The sequence below is a fragment of the Convolutriloba macropyga genome, chromosome 1, assembly GCF_964194025.1.
Source record: "Convolutriloba macropyga chromosome 1, txConMacr16.3, whole genome shotgun sequence".
Lineage (NCBI taxonomy): Eukaryota > Metazoa > Xenacoelomorpha > Acoela > Convolutidae > Convolutriloba > Convolutriloba macropyga.
In genome coordinates this window covers 48,634,898-48,654,817 of record NC_134468.1, presented here as the reverse complement: position 1 = coordinate 48,654,817, position 19,920 = coordinate 48,634,898, and positions in this window count along the sequence as shown.

The window sequence follows — 19,920 nt, the reverse complement described above, 5'->3', positions numbered from 1 at the left end:
TGAAAAAACCTCTATCGCCTGGTAGGGGTGAAATTACATAATATCACTGCTGAATTTAGCGGTGCAATTACATAAATTCATCGCCTTCAAAATAAGTGTCCAAATTGTGTAAGATAGGCGATGAATGCGATGAAATTACAAAAAATCACCGCTATACCTAGTGGTGAACTCACATAAATTTACCGCTTAAAAAAAGTGTTAAAATTGTATGAGAACATCAGTGAATGCGGTGAAATTACATAAATTCACTGCTTAGAAAAAAGTGTTAAATTGTATGAGATCAGCATTCAATGCGGCAAAATTACATAGACTCACCGCTAAGAAAAAAAGTGTTAAAATTGTGTGAGACCGCTCAACTTAATGGTGAAATAACATAAACTCACCGCATAGAAAACGCTTCGATTTGCCTTCTGTTCAACGAAGTTAAGATACATTTATTAAAAGACGAATGGAAAACTTACCCAATAATAATCATACATCTTTTTGAAAAATTTTTTTTAGCGTTGTAAGCGGTGAACTTACAAGAAGTAAGCGGTGAACTTACAAGAAGTAAGCGGTGAACTTACAAGAAATCACCACATTTCACCGCTAAAATTTGTAATTTCACCGTTAATCTTACAAAAATTCAACGCGGATGTTTTACAAAAAGTAGAGGGATTTGATTTAAATTCAAAACAAATATGCTAGAATTTAGTGAGAAGTGGCACAGTGGAAGAAGATGTGGCTGACCTGCAGGAGGTGAGAGGTTCAAATCCGTGCAAGGACACTTGCGTGTAGTAAGCGATGAACTTACATAATTTCACTGCATTCACCGCAAAATTATGTACGAAACTTGCGGTGAAACACCAACTTTTCGCCGTTTATCTTACATATGTTTCCAATTCTCACTCGAACCGGGAGAGCATAAACAATATGGATATAGTTAAGAAAAACGTTAGGCACCTGAGTAGAACCGACTGAAGTCGTTTTTCAACAAGTGTTAAAAGCAGAGCTGATTAGAACTAAATCTCTCAAAATGATAGACTGAAATGAAAATGATAGACTAATAAATGCTAGAGTGCGGAGAATAAGGACAGAATCAAAAACCCATGAAAAAAACCAGTTTTTGAAAGTTAAAAATAAAACAGAAAAAAAGAAGTAGAAAAACAATAACCTTTCCTTATTTAGCAGAAAATTACAGCTATCTTCCTCTAAAAATTAAAATGTAGAAACAGGGTTCAAAGAATAGAGCCAATAAAATATTTTGCAGTAAAATTGTCCAAAGCTTTCAAAATTGCACTCATGAAAAAATTATGCAGAATTTTAAATGCAGAACGCAAAATCTTTCAGTTAATATTAGCAACAGACAATTAGGATCAAAACAGACAGTGAACAAAAAGGATTTTTAGTAGTAAAATAAATTAAACTCAAACAAAAAAACTGGAAAAAAAACTTGACAAAAACTGCCAAAATCGGGCAATCATGTGTACAATTCTATAAAAACAAAAATCGCTCACGTTATAAAGAGGCATTCAGTGCAAGAAGTATGCAGGATAATTTACCAAACGCACTGATTTTTGAAAAAAATGCTTTAAGGTACTAAAAAGAAGAAACTAATGAAAAAAAAAGTCAAAAGATTTAAAAAAATGTGAAATATGTGCTCATTTAAACGCATTATTTAAAACGAATCATTAGATTCTTGAAAACACTGTGATATCAATTTCAGAGGTTCACATCAATAAAGCTTCTATTAAAAATTATTTCCACAAAAAAATAAATAAGCAAAAAACTGGGCCAATTGGACAAAACGGCTCAAAATGGTTATCTATACGCGGCATTCTGTCAAAAAAACACTTTTCAAAGTCGGAAAGTCATTGACTGATCGTTGCGCATGATAAAAAACTTCTCTCGCTCAGAAAAAAAATAGTTCACAGGGCAAAGTTACTCTTTCGCTTTTAGGTCAAAACGCCGTCTGAACGAATGTACTTCCGGTAAAAAAAACCTTAAGAAAATCAATACTTCTCTTCGAGTCATAAAAAACCACGATTTCCCCAATAATAGCCGCTATCGCTTCGCGGCTATAAATAACAAATAAAGTTGTATAACAGAGCGTTTCCAACAAAGTTGAAACAGTTATTTAAAGAAGGTTCAAGAACATGTGGTTCCGGAAACAATAAACTGTAAAGCGGATCATTTTGAACATTCCCTCAAAGCGTGCGTTTGTAACTGATTGAGGTTAACTTAATCAACTTGAAGTAAATATGTTCAAGCACTTAAAGCTGGTGCTTGTTAGAGCTTACGAAAAGCATCCGATGATCTTGCGTTGCAACCTTCAATTCAGAACACGAGCAAAACCAAGCGTGGAAATTGTCAAGCGAATGAATGTTTTAGAACAAATGTGAACAAAGATAAAACAAAAAAAAAACAAAAGCACTGCAAGTTTTTTCTGACTATTTTACAAGTTCCAAAAAAACCACAATAAAAAATTTTGCTTCAGATCTATTTTTAAAGCTATTTAAAAAGTTTTAAGAAAAACGCAACAAAAAACACGAGGACATCTCATTTCGAACAATGCAGACTAGAGAAAAAAATTGCCTCTAAGTCACTGCTTAGACCAAAATCAAGATTAATTTTTCTCAAGCTTCCAGCTTTTGATCAGCTGATAAGTAAACGAAACTGTAAACTAATGCAGCAAAAATTCATAAAATTAGTTAATAATAAAAATAATACCACTCCACTATCCAGTTGCTTCATATAGCTCCGAAAGTTAAGTTAGCAGGAACCGAAAAGACTTGAAACCACGCACTCGAAAAAACTATGCGAAATATAGAACCAAAAGTCATTCGAATCCGCCATTGGCCTGTTTACAGTTGACATAGAGAAACACAGTAGCATCACTCTAACATATAAAAGAAGCCACATAGCGACATGGATTCGGATTATTTTTTTCTGCCAGAAGACATTCAGCACAAAACCTAACATATTCGCACAAAACTGTTTACGATCAATTACAAAAAAAACCTCGCTTAGCCTAACCAATTTTTCGAAGACATATCAAAATGCTTCTTATTTTCTTATTAACAATAGTCATGTCGCACGGCTTGAAACCATATAGCCACCGCCCGCGGGCATTAAAGATTCGGTCATCTTTGATTACTACTCTCAGCAAGCTACATTTAATAATTCCAGTACACAGCCACTTCACAACCTCGTAATTTTTGGCGAACACCACTGGTCTGTATAACACCCCACCGCATAATTAATGCCAAAATATCAGTAAGTTCCATCCACAATCGAAACAAACCACCCATCCCTTTCTGAACAATATGACTAGATATTGCAATTCACTCTAAGTAGGCAACTTAAACAGAAAAAAGACTGGCTTGATTTACAGATATAACTGGCAAACCCACCTCCTGTTCATCTACGACAACTAAACCATTTCCTCGCTGATCATTAACACCTCGCAAACATTGCAATCGTGGAAGACGATGGAGCTGGCATAAGTTGCACAGAAGAAAGACAACAAAGAATACGAGCGCAGTTCATACGAGGGAGACATTCAAATACAGTACTTCTAAAGGGAAACAAAAAAATTTCCCTGAAACGATTTATAAACGAAAATCAACCGTTGAGTCCTCATTGACCAAATTCACCCAGAAAGCTCTCAAATAACTGCGTGTAACTCATCTGTCGATGCAATCAACCCAGCAGTTGCCCAGGCCCTCGAAAAATGATGGCAGAAGGTATTACCTCAAGGTAAACGACACGCCCTTAAGATCAACAATTCCTCTCCATTCCAAACTAACAACCAAATTTCAATAACTAAACGAGACAGAGATTACACCGGCAAGCAGACCAACAGAAAAAAACTTTAACAAGAAACCAAACAGTAGACAGTTCCACTATTAGGACGTAGAGCACGAGGAGCCTTCAGGTGACAGTAGATGAAAATTTGAAGAAATAACAGAGGGCTCCTTAATAGAAATGAGCCTCGAATATTTTAAAATAGCCGATAGCGGTATCTTTCTTACCACACTTTGATCCTCCGACTCCAACTAGGTATCCTTCGTCTTCTAATGTGACGTAAAAGTTGGTTTTTAAGGAATATCACACTTTAACATGCAGCACAGTAAATTTCGGCTCCACTTTATAGACAATTCTTCCCTAAAAATGGCCTATTTGTCAACACGCCAATCCGAGTATACCGGAGTTCAACGTTTCATTAAAAACGGAAGAACGGGGTTCATTTGATGGTGAAATCGAATTCGAAAACTTCAGATGATTAATTTTAACAAAGTACCTACCAACGTACACCTGCTTGAGACTTTGAACCAGTTTACACCACACATATACTTTTCCCACTAGGGCCTTATTTACAACAGTTGCATCTCGAATTGAGTAAAACAAATCAGAAAAACTCTTGGACAAAAAACTATGATAAATACTTATTCTAAAATACTTTCAAGTACAACAGCGAAGGAAGACAATTTCCACCAGAATCTTCCTCCAACTCTCATAGTCACTATTTCCCCCAAACTATTTCGACATTAACCACTTGTCCTTCAGGCCCTCATGATTTTCTATCTGACAAGCGCTTTTATTTCAGCAACAAACAATTTCCGAGTGACAGCAATTGAGTTCGCTCAAAAATGAAAAGACTTGGGAAATCAATGACTTTTATAAAACAAAACTGCAAAAACAATCAGGGAAAAAACTTTGCATAAAAAAGACACACATGTTTACAAAAAATTTTCTAAACTTCGTTCGAGAGCAATTGAAAAAATAGATTTGCGCTGAAAGGTAATCACCAACAGTTCCTCAGAAACAAAGAAAAATAATAAACATAAACAGACAAACATCAGAAGCATTGCTTTCGATTGAGGCGCCGCAATTTAATTCAGGAGCTTAGATACATTTTTCTTTATGGGTGTCAAAACATCTGCCGAAGGTAGGATTCAAACCCCGACCTCCTGAGTCCGATTCCTTCACCTCGACGGAGATATTAGCCACTCGGCTATCAGGGCCTTGTCATCTTCTCTCTAGCAATCGTTTTTTTGAACAACGAACTTTAATTCGGAGTGAGAGCAATTGAAACCACTCAAAAATCATGAAGTGCATGAAAAAGTCACCTAAGAAGTCAAAGATTATTCTAGAAGAAAGCGAAAACCGGTCAAGCAAAAAAAATGCATAAAACACACGTTTACAATAATTGCAGCAATTAAACATAACCGACTAACGTCAGAGGAATTCCTCTAGACCGACTAGTGGGAGCTCTCAACTTATTTTAACATGCTTTGGTAGCCCGGAGAGTTGAGCTGCTTAAAATAGTGAATGAGAGAGATTTTAAATCACGCAAAACGTCAAGGGCATAAAATTCAAAACGTTCAAAACGTCAAGGGCATAAAATTCAAAGCCAAATATTGCATAAAAAAGACACATGTTGACTATAATTGCTTCAAACTTCGATAGCAATTATTAATATGATGTCTGGTTCCTACTATATCACGCTTTCCATTAATATCACGAAAGCTGACACTCGAATAAAAGAAATGCAATCTTAAACATTAAGGACTAAGTTGCTCTTAGGACTTATTAGTACTTCCTGTGTCTTGATGTTGCAGATTGAGCAAAATTTGCTGATTGAAAAAAAAATTGTATAAAATTCAACTTTATCATTCCTAAAGTTGCTGTTCTCAGTTGCACTTTTCATTTTAGACATTTCTGACTGCTAATGACATAACTCAGACAAACCACTACTCAAAAGACAATATCTAGAGCAACATTTAGAAGCAACACATTTGAAATTCAAGTATGGTTTCAGAACTATTAACTCCAATTAATCTCTCCGAAAACAATTAAATTTTATTCAAAGACATGCAAATGCAAAACAATCATTATCAATTTAACTTTTTGTTACATTTGCAACTAAAACTGTTTATAGTATTCCAAATATAAACCAGCTGTAATGGGAAGCGCAAAAATACAAAAATTAATTTTACACGAAATAAACCCCCACAGAAAAAAAACAATCAAAATCAAGAAAAATGTCCAAGCTTAAAAACCGATGCGGTGAAATTACTTAAATCAGCCGCTGAATGCAGTGAAAAAACCTCTATCGCCTGGTAGGGGTGAAATTACATAATATCACTGCTGAATTTAGCGGTGCAATTACATAAATTCATCGCCTTCAAAATAAGTGTCCAAATTGTGTAAGATAGGCGATGAATGCGATGAAATTACAAAAAATCACCGCTATACCTAGTGGTGAACTCACATAAATTTACCGCTTAAAAAAAGTGTTAAAATTGTATGAGAACATCAGTGAATGCGGTGAAATTACATAAATTCACTGCTTAGAAAAAAGTGTTAAATTGTATGAGATCAGCATTCAATGCGGCAAAATTACATAGACTCACCGCTAAGAAAAAAAGTGTTAAAATTGTGTGAGACCGCTCAACTTAATGGTGAAATAACATAAACTCACCGCATAGAAAACGCTTCGATTTGCCTTCTGTTCAACGAAGTTAAGATACATTTATTAAAAGACGAATGGAAAACTTACCCAATAATAATCATACATCTTTTTGAAAAATTTTTTTTAGCGTTGTAAGCGGTGAACTTACAAGAAGTAAGCGGTGAACTTACAAGAAGTAAGCGGTGAACTTACAAGAAATCACCACATTTCACCGCTAAAATTTGTAATTTCACCGTTAATCTTACAAAAATTCAACGCGGATGTTTTACAAAAAGTAGAGGGATTTGATTTAAATTCAAAACAAATATGCTAGAATTTAGTGAGAAGTGGCACAGTGGAAGAAGATGTGGCTGACCTGCAGGAGGTGAGAGGTTCAAATCCGTGCAAGGACACTTGCGTGTAGTAAGCGATGAACTTACATAATTTCACTGCATTCACCGCAAAATTATGTACGAAACTTGCGGTGAAACACCAACTTTTCGCCGTTTATCTTACATATGTTTCCAATTCTCACTCGAACCGGGAGAGCATAAACAATATGGATATAGTTAAGAAAAACGTTAGGCACCTGAGTAGAACCGACTGAAGTCGTTTTTCAACAAGTGTTAAAAGCAGAGCTGATTAGAACTAAATCTCTCAAAATGATAGACTGAAATGAAAATGATAGACTAATAAATGCTAGAGTGCGGAGAATAAGGACAGAATCAAAAACCCATGAAAAAAACCAGTTTTTGAAAGTTAAAAATAAAACAGAAAAAAAGAAGTAGAAAAACAATAACCTTTCCTTATTTAGCAGAAAATTACAGCTATCTTCCTCTAAAAATTAAAATGTAGAAACAGGGTTCAAAGAATAGAGCCAATAAAATATTTTGCAGTAAAATTGTCCAAAGCTTTCAAAATTGCACTCATGAAAAAATTATGCAGAATTTTAAATGCAGAACGCAAAATCTTTCAGTTAATATTAGCAACAGACAATTAGGATCAAAACAGACAGTGAACAAAAAGGATTTTTAGTAGTAAAATAAATTAAACTCAAACAAAAAAACTGGAAAAAAAACTTGACAAAAACTGCCAAAATCGGGCAATCATGTGTACAATTCTATAAAAACAAAAATCGCTCACGTTATAAAGAGGCATTCAGTGCAAGAAGTATGCAGGATAATTTACCAAACGCACTGATTTTTGAAAAAAATGCTTTAAGGTGCTAAAAAGAAGAAACTAATGAAAAAAAAGTCAAAAAAGATTTAAAAAATTGTGAAATATGTGCTCATTTAAACGCATTATTTAAAACGAATCATTAGATTCTCGAAAACACTGTGATATCAATTTCAGAGGTTCACATCAATAAAGATTCTATTAAAAATTATTTCCACAAAAAAATAAGCAAAAAACTGGGCCAATTGGACAAAACGGCTCAAAATGGTTATCTATACGCGGCATTCTGTCAAAAAAACACTTTTCAAAGTCGGAAAGTCATTGACTGATCGTTGCGCATGATAAAAAACTTCTCTCGCTCAGAAAAAAAAGTTCACAGGACAAAGTTACTCTTTCGCTTTTAGGTCAAAACGCCGTCTGAACGAATGTACTTCCGGTAAAAAAACCTTAAGAAAATCAATACTTCTCTTCGAGTCGTAAAAAACCACGATTTCCCCAATAATAGCCGCTATCGCTTCGCGGCTATAAATAACAAATCAAGTTGTATAACAGAGCGTTTCCAACAAAGTTGAAACAGTTATTTAAAGAAGGTTCAAGAACATGTGGTTCCGGAAACAATAAACTGTAAAGCGGATCATTTTGAACATTCCCTCAAAGCGTGCGTTTGTAACTGATTGAGGTTAACTTAATCAACTTGAAGTAAATATGTTCAAGCACTTAAAGCTGGTGCTTGTTGGAGCTTCCGAAAAGCATCCGAAGATCTTGCGTTGCAACCTTCAATTCAGAACACGAGAAAAGCAAAACCAAGCGTGGAAATTGTCAAGCGAATGAATGTTTTAGAACAAATGTAAACAAAGATAAAACAAAAAAACCAAAAGCACTGCAAGATTTTTCTGACTATTTTACAACTTCCAAAAAAATCACAATAAAAATTTTGCTTCAGATCTCTTTTTAAAGCTATTTAAAAAGTTTTAAGAAAAACGCAACAAAAAACACGAGGACATCTCATTTCGAACAATGCAGACTAGAGAAAAAAATCTGCCTCTAAGTCACTGCTTAGACCAAAATCAAGATTAGCTTTTCTCAAGCTTCCAGCTTTTGATCAGTTGATAAGTAAACGAAACTGTAAACTAATGCAGCAAAATTTCATAAAGTTAGTTAATAATAATAATAATACCACTCCACTATCCAGTTGCTTCCTATAGCTCCGAAAGATAAGTTAGCAGGAACCGAAAAGTTTGACTTGCAACCACGCACTCGAAAAAATTATGCGAAATATAGAACCAAAAGTCAACCGAATCCGCCATTGGCCTGTTTACAGTTGACATAGAGAAACACAGTAGCATCACTCTAACACATAAAAGAAGCCACATGGCGACATGGATTTGGATTATTTTTTTTCTGCCAGAAGACATTCAGCACAAAACCTAACATATTCGCACAAAACTGTTTACGATCAATTACAAAAAAACCTCGCTTAGCCTAACCAATTTTTCGAAGACATATCAAAATGCTTCTTATTTTCTTATTAACAATAGTCATGTCGCACGGCTTCAAACCATATAGCCACCGCCCGCGGGCATTAAAGATTCGGTCATCTTTGATTACTACTCTCAGCAAGCTACATTTAATAATTCCAGTACACAGCCACTTCACAACCTCGTAATTTTTGGCGAACACCACTGGTCTGTATAACACCCCACCGCATAATTAATGCAAAATATCAGTAAGTTCCATCCACAATCGAAACAAACCACCCATCCCTTTCTGAACAATATGACTAGATATTGCAATTCACTCTAAGTAGGCAACTTAAACAGAAAAAAGACTGGCTTGATTTACAGATATAACTAGCAAACCCACCTCCTGTTCATCTATGACAACTAAACCATTTCCTCGCTGATCATTAACACCTCGCAAACATTGCAATCGTGGAAGACGATGGAGCTGGCATAAGTTGCACAGAAGAAAGACAACAAAGAATACGAGCGCAGTTCATACGAGGAAGACATTCAAATACAGTACTTCTAAAGGGAAACAAAAAAATTTCCCTGAAACGATCTATATACGAAAATCAAGCGTTGAGTCCTCATTGACCAAATTTACCCAGAAAGCTCCCAAATAACTGCGTGTAATTCATCTATCGATGCAATCAACCCAGCAGTGGCCCAGGCCCTCGAAAAAATGATGGCAGCAGGTATTACCTCAAGGTAAACGACACGCCCTTAAGATCAACAATTCCTCTCCATTCCAAATCAACAACCAAATTTCAATAACTAAACGAGACAGAGATTACACCGGCAAGCAGACCGACAGAATAGAACTTTAACAAGAAACCAAACAGTAGACAGTTCCACCATTAGGACGTAGAGAACGAGGAGCCTTCAGGTGACAGTAGATGAAAATTTGAAATAACAGAGGGCTCTTTAATAGAAATGAGCCTCGAATATTTGAAAATAGCCGATAGCGGTATCTTTGCTACCAAACTTTAATCCTCAGACTCCAACTAGGTATCCTTCGTCTTCTAATGTGACGTAGAAGTTGGTTTTTAAGGAATATCACACTTTACCACGCAGCACAGAAAATTTCGGCTCCACTTTATAGACAATTCTTCCCTAAAAATCGCCTATTTGTCAACACGCCAATCCGAGTATACCGGAGTTCAACGTTTCATTAAAAACGGAAGAACGGGGTTCATTTGATGGTGAAATCGAATTCGAAAACACTTCAGATGATTAATTTTAACAAAGTACCTACCAACGTACACCTGCTTGAGACTTTGAACCAGTTTACACCACACATATACTTTTCCAACTAGGGCCTTATTTACAACAGTTGCATCTCGAATTGTGTAAAGCAAACCAGAAAAACTCTCGGCCAAAAAACTATGATAAATACTTATTCTAAAATACTTTTAAGTACAACAGCGAAAGAAGACAATTTCCACCAGAATCTTCCTCCAACTCTCATAGTCACAAACTATTTCCCCCTACCAAACAATTGTGTCTCCGTTAAAACAAAAACAGCATTTGTGAAATCCACTTCATAACAACTTTCTACTTAATTCTTTCAAGTCAAGTCATTATACATCTTCCAAAAAGTTTTTATATATCGAAATTATCACTGGTCTTTATCTGATTTCATTTGCTTTTATTCCTCGCTTAGCTCCCACCGTGTTAGGAAATGCCTCAAAATCAACAGTACAGACCACGATGAAAACACACCCGGCCCGACGGAGGCTATATACCCACTATTCACATCTTCCCTGTGTTTATCAGCCTCTACCACGCCACGGCCACAACTAGAGGTGACAATAAACAGGTCACATTTGATGATTTCAACATTCATGATGATGGACTTACATACCTATTAGTCAAATATACGGTACCGGAAAACAACCCGTACGGCTTCAAGAGTTATGTTTGGCTACACTTTCTCATCAGTGTGCAACCATATTCCCATCTTTCCTATAAATCACAAGTCAGACACCGGAAGGGGTACTTGAATAAAACATCCATTATTAAACCTCCATTCTCCCCTCTCAGTCTCTAATTTATATTAATGCATATATTATAAATACTAATGCAAATGATGGATGTTTTCCAATGAAAACTAAAAGAATAAAACAGAAGCCAAAATTTTTGTAAACAGCTCAGCTGAAGGAACCATAACCTGTTTACAATTTAGTCAGCACTTATTCAATTTATGCAGCGTCACCCTAGCAAAATATATAGTGACTCCACTTTCTGGGCAACATTCATAAACATAATTAATTCCTCTTCAAATCTACGAAATGAATTTATAATGACAACCAACCGCTACTCCCATAAAGCAATTCATCTTTCCCAACCTCAGAAAACTTTTTCAACACAGATTGGACGCCTAATAATTTTAATTTTGATATTGACTGAAAAAAATTACTGAAAATCTTGATGTTGCTATACCTTACTCTTGAACTTCAGATGGATCCTTGGGCGGAAGAATTGACACCTTGAAATCTGTCAACTTTCCCACCTCAGCGACTGCAAGTCGTTTCTGACAGATTCGAAAACTTCAGTGACTATTTCGAAGCGAGCAACAAAACGTTTTCAAAACATCGGGGTACTGGCATTCCTCGGCCCGAAACAACAGCCAAAAATCCACTCCAAAATTTTTCCACAAACTTTTATTTTTAAATTTTTGTACTTTTACAATATACATCTAATGTTAAGGTACATGTTGCCTTAAAAAATGTTAAATTGTCTGAATAAGGGGTTTAATATTTTTCTTTAGAATTCCCAAATTTATTTTCATTTACTTTCACTCCTCGCAAAAACATTACAATTTAAAAGCTTTGTTCTTTGCACAGATTTTCCTTGCATGCCAAATAGTAAGTTCACAACAACTAACATTACAGACCAATAAGAGCGACCTTGAACCAAACTATATAATCCCTCCTCTCCCTCTCATTGTTCATTAAATTCTACCGTGGCCCTACTGCCGCAGTTAATCTAAAACGGGCAACATTTTATGATTTCAAAACATGATGACAGACGTAATTCCCCCATACCAAACAATTCTACCTCTGATTTGAAGAACACCCACTTTATACCAGGCATTCCACTTAATTGTTGAAAATCCAGTTAAGCTAATCAGTTTTTTCTAGAATACATTTTACTCAATTCCTTCTACTACTATTATCTACATCTGATATTTGATTATTTGTCATAACTCAAAAAAAAAAATGCGGACCTTAATGCTCATCTCGATACTTTCCAATTTTGTTTTCAAACACTTTCACACCTCAGTCAGCTCCTACCATTTAAAAGCTTTGTTCCCTGCGCTGATCATCCTTGCCAGCCCATTATTCAGTTCAACGAAATCAACATTACAGGTTTACAACATGACACTACGCCCGACCTGGACCCAGGCTATAAACCCAAAACTCTCTCCTTCCCTTTGTTCAATAACCACTACGTTGCTCCGTGCATGAGGTGACTTTAAACTTGCCACATTTGATGATTTCATCATTCATGATGACAGATATAGATCCCAATTTGTCGAATAAAGGACCCGAAAACACATTATCGTCCTAAACGTGGTACGTTTGATCCAAACTCCACTGAAATTATTCTTAATGACAAAAAACTGGTTCTCCAACAAAGCAAATTAACTTTCCCACACCACAAAATTTATTTAACACCGGACAATTAATTAGCATTTTGATACTTGACTATACAAACTTACTTAAATTTAGTTAAAACAATTACACGTCCTGTATTTACTTGCCCGACTCTTTCTTAAAAACCTATCTCATTTCGTAATTTATTTCATTAATAAACCTCGAATTGCCCCTCTTGGTGTCATTTTCACCTAACCACAAAACAAGCAATAAATTGAATTGAGGACTATACGCCATTAAAACTAACTTCTTCGTTATGTTGATTTAACATTACTCCAATTTGAAACCCTCTTTCCTTGCACAGATTTTTTTTGTCAGCTCATTAAAAGTTCAGACAATTTGAAACAAGACCGAAATTAAAATTCGACCGAACGCGAACCAGACTATATAACTATTCTTTTCCCTTACTCTATGCTCATTGAACTCCACCATGGCTCTCCTACCACAGTTAACTTAAGAGTGGCCACATTTAATGATGTCATCAAAAATGGTGACAGATTTTATATCCAAGTGTGTCGAATATGGGACCAGAAACATTAGTCCCAAACGTACCAATATGTGCCCAATTTTCTGACAAGTCTCCAGTCAGACACAATAGAAGGTATAGTTGACCAAGACAACTCTTAATAAACCTCGAATTGCCCCTCTTGGTGTCATTTTCACCTAACCACAAAACAAGCAATAAATTGAATTGAGGACTATACGCCATTATACGCAAAAAATCTTTAACTTTTCCCTTGCCAGGAAAAATATTTAGCATGGTACTAGACTAAAAAATTTAGTTACTTGTACCGAAGTACTTCTAAGTCATGTATTTACTTGCTCGACCATTTTAAACAAAACAACCACAATTCAGAGACGTTTCATTAAAGTTCGTGGTGATGTTGCTTTTACATCATTCTTCGTCAAAGAATGAGGTAAACCTTTTACCTCATTCAGGTTTCTTGGACAAAAGCCATGACACCTTGGAATCTGTCACTCTGCTCCACACGCTTCCCACCCATCGACTGCGAGTTGTCTTATCTGCTTTGATTAATTCAGGGAACCTGTCGAAGCAAGCGACAACACGTGTCCACCAACATAAAACTGGCGTTCATCGGCCCAACAGACAGCAGCAACGACTCTCCCATCAGACAAAAAACAGCGCCTTGATTCGTACCGGTGCCGTTAGATGCGGTGGTTCTTTGTCGTCATCGCTCTCGCCAATGATCTCCCAACCAAAAGACATGAGGTAAGCTCCCGCATTAGTGTTAATACCGCATGATAACACCTCGACAGCTAGAATAAAAAGCTATCTGGGGACAGCATATAAAATCAAAAATGACCACCTTGAAATACCACACACTTCCGTCTATTCCCAATGGCCCTCATGAACTCGGGTGTGCCGATACCTTCGCCAGAAGCCGTGAAAGATTACCATTTTCACAAACAAAATTTCACCAAACGGAGTCGTCGAGATGATAGTATCATCGCCATGTCCACTGATTCCACTAGAAGATTGCACCTTGCTTCCTCGAACGGAATCCTTCTTGGCAACTCGATGTTTCGCTGTTCAGGCAATTCTCAATCAACCAGCTGTCAATGTTCAGCAGTTCTTGGTTTAGAATACCAACGAGGTCCATGGCCAGCCATTGCCGGAAACGGATGCTTCGCCATATAACTGAAGCACCTTGCGATTCAATCCTGCCCACAATTTTACGCAAGCTACGTCAACCACCGGTACTTCTGCCCTCTTCAAGCGGCGCTTCAACCAAGAGCTCTTAATTTCTCCCTCCCAGAACAATCCCCCTTTAACATACTAGCAATTTAGGCTCCAATTTTACAGTATATTTGATCAGTTTAGGATATGTATACTCAATAGCCAAATAATCCTTTTTAGTTTGATAAAAGGGCTTATATAGTCCTCTAGTTCATAATACAATATACCACAAAGTTATTCAACAGGACGACATACCAGAGGGTCACCAAAACGATACTTTATTCCGCGCAGGGAAGCAGAGAAAAACAACAAGACGACACAAGGGCCCAAAGCCAATCCCTGTCCAAAACATTGAAAAGAAGAAAAATACAATTAAAACGAACTTAACGAAAAAACTTAAAAACCAAAAAACCAAACTCATTCAATACATTTAACGTATGAACTTATCAACGAACAAAAATGCGACTATCTGAATTAACTGAACTATAGCATAGTTAGCGCAGTAACACTATTCTTTTTCGCTAACAGTCTGGAAGTTATGGGTTCAATCCCGCTTCCGTTTTTTTGAGAGCAGCAGTATAGAGCTTCAAATTTTGATTTATTGATATAGAAACAACAAAATAATGCATGCAGTAACTTTCATAAATTAGTCAATAATACTACCGCTACACCATTCAGTTGGTCCATATAGCACAAGGTAATATCTAAGAAGAATTTGACTTAGCATAAATCAGAACGTTTTGCCTCAAAACCTATTTTGGAATTTGGTTAGCTGTATTTTTAGGGAAAAGTCAATTTTAAAACATGGAAAAGCAGAAAACCACAGGTGATTTAGGGTCAAATACTTCATAGCTGTATTGGAATTCCTTCAAAAAAGTTGAAAGGTTCATCTCAAAAATCAGGCCAATTATAGATCATAAAATTCTCATTTGGATTTCAAGGTTCTCGTAAGATTTTGTTCAGAAGGAAGGCATTGGAAGAGCGATAGGAAAAACCAACACAACTCAAAAACGTCGTTGAGACGGTTCGAAACTTTTCAAATTTTGAAACATAGCTGGCAGATTGCCAGAAAATAGCCGCAATAGATTCGTAGATCGGCAGTCTCAAAAAAAAGTAAAAAAGACAGACCAAAAAAATTCGTCTTTTCATTGAAGGCTGATCTGTTATATTTTGATTAAAAATCTATAATTTATTGCTGCCTCTATTAGCTGATCTCAATTAACCTTCATTTAGAGTCGCACACACCCATTTGACCTTATCTCTTTGAAATAAAGAAAATAGAAGTCAATTTCAAAGTGAGGAAGTCATTTTTGAGAGTGAGGTAAGTTAAGTGTGACCAAAAATTTAATCACGCGAATGAACAAAAAAACTCGCTCCACTAAGAGCGAAAAATGACGTCACGCATGCAATTCAGTTGAAATTGCATGAACGAATGAACAAAAAGTGGCTGTGACGTCATATGGTCGTAACAAAAATCATGACGACGAAATAAAAAAAAACCAAGAGAAGGCCAATAATAGCCCCAGCTATCGCTGTGCGGCTATTAATAAAAAAGACGAGCAATGCTTGCTTTGCGAAGACAAAGTTTCCAATGCTGAAAAGTGTAAATCACAAAAAATAAGAATTTCTACAAAAAAATAAAGAATTGTCTGATCGGATGGCAAGCGAACAAAGTAGCATTTGTTTGAAAACTCGACTCAACCGAAATTGTGAGTGAAGTATCTCACAGCCACCATACCTTGGTTGTTCTGCAGTCTTAGAGACAGTAAAAACGGACTAAAGGAGATTTCTTCTTTTTACTAATTGCTGAGATGTTAATTTGAGTACGTATCTATATGACTTACTCCAAAATGCTGCAATATTTCTTGAAAGCAATTGATGTCAAAGTCATAGAAGTCATCAGATTTGAACAGAAACAATTTAATCGCTACTATTAGCAACATATGAGACCTGTTATTAATGAGAATGAACGATAAGACAACAAAAATTACAAAGTACGACAAATCTCAAAAATTAACTCAAAACTTTTGCGATGTAGTTCTTTCAATTAGGTTCTTTTGCGCCTCCTTAGCAATCAATGAGACCTGTCATTGATGACACTAAAAGATAAGACAACAGAAAAAATTTTTGAAAGTGGGGCAAAATCAAATATTCTTTAATGTTTTCTGAAAAAGTGTTTAGGTCAGAAAAATTCTCAGTTGCCCCTTGATGAACTCTTGCAATTTCAAATAGGCGCAGTTAAAAAGCACTCAAGGAAAAGAAACTCTGAAAACGTGAAAAACAACTCCCTCTCAAAAACCGAAACTTCTTCAAACACTTTAAGGTAGTTCGAAAAAAAACACCTTAAACCCACTCTTTTATTCACTCCCTTAGAACATCAGCGTGACTGAAATCACCACTCTAAGTTGACTTCTCACTGAAGTGAAAAGGCCGAAAACAGGCGGAACAGATCTTAAAAAAGACAGCACACATATACAATCCAAATCCTTTAGATTGTAAAAACAAAGAATTCCAAAGTTAGCCTTAGTCAAAAACCGAAAACTTCTTCAAACACTTTAAGGTAGTTCGAAAAAAACACCTTAAACCCACTATTTTATTCTCTCCCTTAGAACATCAGCGTGACTGAAATCACCACTCTAAGTTGACTTCTCACTGAAGTGAAAAGGCCGAAAAAAGGCGAAACAGATCTTAAAAAAGACAGCACACCAATACAATCCAAATCCTTTAGATTGTAAAAACAAAGAATTCCAAAGTTAGCCTTAGTCAAAAACCGAAAACTTCTTTAAACACTAAGGTAGTTCGAAAAAAACACCTTAAACCCACTATTTTATTCTCTCCCTTAGAACATCAGCGTGACTGAAATCACCACTCTAAGTTGACTTCTCACTGAAGTGAAAAGGCCGAAAAAAGGCGGAACAGATCTTAAAAAAGACAGCACACATATACAATCCAAATCCTTTAGATTGTAAAAATTCTTTAGATTGTACCACTTTGCTGCTAGTAACGAAGAATTATAAAAACATAGCCAGCATATTACCGGAATATCTGCGAAAGAATACACTTCTGCGTTCCGTAAAATAGAGATCGAAACAGATATAGATCTAAATTGAAAAATCGCGCCGCTCAATAACCTATGTAAAAAATATTCAGCGATTAATAAAGCTTGTTTAAATTTATTAAGAACGCAAAAACCTTTAATTAGGGACCCGTAGTGCATATAAGAGTTCCTTTGACCTTAAAATTAATTCAAATTAAACTTTAAAGCAGTTTAAAAGCAAAAGTCATTTTATTGAGTAAGGTCAGTCACGTTTGATCGAAACCTAATCACGCAAATGATCTTACCTTAGCTAGAGAGAGAATGAGATATGACGTCACACGCGCATATGCCGTTATTGAGAGGAAGAAGTCCTTCAAAAAATTTTGCTGTGTGAACAAATGTAAAACGAAAAAGAGTCAGACGACAAAAATATAACCAACTAACGTCGGGCGAATTGCTCTCGAACGACCGGCGAGGGCAATACCTCTTTATTCCGTTTCTGAAGACAAAAGTCAACTGAGTCAGATGAAAAATCGGCAAAGCGAAAAATTGCATAAAAGACAAACAGGATTAATATATTTGCTACAAATTGCTTTTGAGAGCAAATAACAATGGTTACCTAAAAAGTGCTAGTTAGATCATTTATGATTAAAAACATTTCAACTATAACTCATTGATAATGAGGATCAGAGATGATGACATTACGCCACATAACAGCAGCTGAAGTGCGGCATCAACAAAGAGCAAGAAAGATAAAACGTGAACGAGAAAGAGAAGGAAAGGAACCCTAACCAAAAAAGAGTGAAAGAGACAGGAATCTCTTCCATGATTGGATTCGACACTGCAACTTCTAGTTTTCTAACCTTGTTAATAAAATCATGTAGAAAAAAAAACGTAAAGGGCAAAATTAAAAAGTTTTCAGCTTCGTAATAAAGAAAGTTTAAAACCATTTTTTGTCTCGAGGGTTCTGTCAAGTAACCCATCTCCGAGACTTGAAAACTTGCAAACTTTAAAAAAATCGTGCTAAAATTCAAGACATTAATATCTTAAGAACAATTTAATTGTCCCAAGAGACTATCCGGTATCCTTGTTTCAAGCCTGAAATAGTTTCACAGGCTCATAAAGATCCTTACACTTGGAACAAAAAAAAATTAAAACTGGAGTAAAAAATGTTGATCACCACTCCATTAACTCGAGAAACTATGCAGCAGCTTATCATCAAACCTTGGAGGAGGTCACAGGTACTCTGTTGCCGAAAAAAGATCAAATATGGAAAAATTGCAATTTTTTTTGAAAACTCGCTTAAATTCGTGACACTAAAATCTTGAAGAACATTCCATTACCTCTGTAATTTATGCAGTAACATACTATCAAACACTAAAGGAAGATCCGTGGCCATTGAGGCTAGAGAAACCTAAAAAATGACAAAAAATTTCAAACTTAAAATTGCAAATTTTATTAAAAAAATTGCTAAAACTTGTGATATTAAAAAGTTGAAAATTAATCCATGACCAACAAAAATTTTCCAGTTACTTATTATCAAACTCTAACGGAGATTTTTTGTCCCTTGAGGCTCAAAGAATCTTACTAATGACTAAAAGTCAAAAAATTGGAAAAAATTGGCAAAAAATGTCAAAAATATGCCAAAATTCTTGATGTCAAAATATTGCAAGCCATTCCATTAAATCCAGAAACTATTCAGTAACCTATTTTCAAACCCTAGAGGAGGTTCCTTGGCTCTTAAGGCTGAAAAAATTTCAAAAACGACAAAAAATTTCACAAAAACTTGAAAACAGCAAGTTTTATCAAAAAATTGCTAACACTTGTCACATTAAAAAGTTCAAAAACTATTCCATGGCCATTAAAAAATTGTCAGTAACTTATAACAGAATTTTTTCTAGCCCCTGGGTCTAGAAAGACCCAAATAAGGGAAAAAATGTCAAAAAAATTTGGAAAAATTGCACTCTAAGAGCACTTAATGCCCGCTGGGCGCTACCTGTTCAGCCCATTTTTGAGGACGAAAAGTCAAAAGCGTCAAACGAAAAATCGGTCAAGCGAAAAATCGCATAAAAAAAGACCGACAGGACTAATATAATTGCTACAAACTTCGTTTGAGAGCAATTAAAAACAAGAGCACCGCAATAAAGCTCCACTCAGCTTACAGCTTCGCAGCTATACTCATTTTGACCATTCAAATGTTTAATCAGAAATATCGCCCACATGAAGAAATCTCGGGTGACTCTTCTCTCAAACAACCGGTGAGTGAGAGGAGAGATTGAGTGGTGATGTGTGTGTGGTCGTGGGGGGGGGGGGGGGGGGGGGGGGGGGGATTGAAAATCGGATTGACAACATGGTCAAACTTAAGAACCGCTCAAACTTAAGCCGAGTCAAACTTAAGATTAAGAACCGGA